Source organism: Branchiostoma floridae, unplaced genomic scaffold (genome assembly GCF_000003815.2).
Source record: "Branchiostoma floridae strain S238N-H82 unplaced genomic scaffold, Bfl_VNyyK Sc7u5tJ_1593, whole genome shotgun sequence".
In the NCBI taxonomy this organism is placed as follows: Eukaryota; Metazoa; Chordata; class Leptocardii; order Amphioxiformes; family Branchiostomatidae; genus Branchiostoma; species Branchiostoma floridae.
Window position 1 is genome coordinate 80615 of NW_023365785.1, and position 2400 is coordinate 83014.

Below are 2400 nucleotides of genomic sequence, written 5' to 3' on the forward strand. Positions count from 1 at the left end.
CCATCATCTGCATTCTCATCATTCTGATCAGCTATTGCATTGTTTTTAGGGAAGCCCGTAAACAACAGGTACACATAAACAACATTCCTCATCACAATAAGATATCCATCTTCAAAACCAACGCCTTTAAAACCATCTCTGTCCACATGGTTGTTTTCACCATCTTTGTAGTCGCATGGGTTGCTCAGTTTGTGAGTGGTGTTAGGCTCAAGACACAGGAGGATCTAACAGTGGGTTCGGTAATCACTCATGAGACATTTATCGTGTTATTTTTGACGGTACCTTCTTTCAGTAACCCCCTTGTGTATAACTTTCGCAGTGAGCAGTTCAACAAGGCATTTAGAAAACTACTTGGTTTGTCAGTGCCTCAGATCGCCCCAGTTCCAGTTTAGGATGGAATCACATCATTCCTTAAGCTTCCTACATCAGCCCATCCACACTTAACAATAAAGGTGGTAGAGTGGAAGCCGCTTAATTGCACACCCAATTTGCGAATTCCGTGCAAATATCCGGCATGTGTGAGAAGTTATCCAGTTGTACCACACCGCCCTGGGATTTGGGGATTCCATGAAATTGACCGAAGTGTGCGTTTATTCGACGTGCAATTAACTGGCTTCCACTGTATCTCATTGCACTTGGGGCACTGGTGCAGCACTGCGGGGTTCGTTCACTGTGGCACTGTTGTGCTCTCTTTTGCCACTAAAGTTGAGCCCCTGTCACACATTTCAGGACCTTCCCATGCCTTTGCTCCTGACCACTCCCAAAACAAAGTCGGCACTGGGTTGGAGTAGACTGGAATCCATTCTGTTCTAGCTCCAGTTTACTCCTCTGATCATGATAGCTGGTAGCCTGGGTACCATCCGGAAAGTAGTTCGCTCCGGCGTTCATTTATACTATATACAGTCACTTGTAGCTCTGACATTCATTATACACTATATACAGCCACTTCTCTGTGTTTCCGTCTGGGAACGCGGACCATCTTAACGTCTGGAATCGTCCAAATTTTGGACGCAGGCGCTGATTGGTCCCAACATTTGAGCGAATTATGGAATGGCTTCAAGCGATCGTTCGAACAGGTGTTCCAACACCAGACAAGCCCTCCGTCTGCTTGCGGGAGGGCCTGTTGTTATCAAACGAGTGCTGCAGAACCTATATTTCTTAATTCGCTCATGAACTGACGTTAGCACCAAACGGTTTGAATGTGCAGGTCTCCAGACGGATAGCAGAAGTGAACATAAGAGCGAACTACTATCCGGATGGTACCCAGGCTAGATAGCTGGTATAGACTTTTAAACACTAGTAGGAAACCTTGATGACAAACTGCCAACCACAGTTCTTACGAATAACTCCTAACCATGGTCTATAGAAAGTCCAGAGGCCATGGTCAGATATGTACATGTACATGTGTGACAGGGGCTTTAACTTTGTGTGCACTTTATAATGTTCCCATGCAATGTCAGAGGATTCTTGTGTAGAGCATTTGCTATCAAATGTCTCTGATTATGTAGTAAATACTTGTACATACTACAAGATGCTGACAGAAGAAGGAAGAGACATAAATCATGCCAAACAATGGAAGATTCTGCTATGAGACATGTCGAAAGCCCAGCAGAAGTCTGATTGGCCTAAAGTTGCTTACAGATGAGCCAATCGGCAGTCAACCAGGGAGTCCGACAGAATGAAAGGGACTGTGATGATATACATGTACATACTAATATTAAATGCCATGTAAACAGCTTATTGAGAATATTTGGGTTCAAGAAATACATTAAAATGCATATGGTTAAGGTGTTTTTATATCTGAAACTGAAAAATATTTATATACAGTATACAGTAGAAGATATCTAATTGCACACACCATTGCCAGCATATTTCGTGCAATTATCCGGGTGTTGCACATGCAAAGTTACAATGTATTCAGCTGGACCGCACCGGTTTGGGATTTTGGGATTCTGCGCAATTAACACAAGTGTGCGGTAATCCGTTGTGCAATTAGCTGGCTTCTACTTTATAGGTAATTCATATTGATTTCATATATGGAAGTAACAGAGTCAAGTGCAGTGTATTATGTTATAATATATATATAATAATGGTTAAGTTACCATATTGTTGGTGGAAGAGGTGAACCATGTAATAAATAATAGTCATTTTAGTCCATTTTGTACAGTTGATGCTTGTGATCAGATCTAAAAATTAGTATGATATAAAACATGTTTGGTGGATTCTTTGACTTGTAACTCCTACATGTAGTTTATGCAGACAAACAGAGAATCTGTATGTTGACATACACAGGAATATCATATACACAAGGTATTCACAGACTAGTTTTGCCAACAGCTCATGAATGAACAATCCAGTGAAATCATAATTATTCCCCAAACCTTTTGCAATGATGAATCA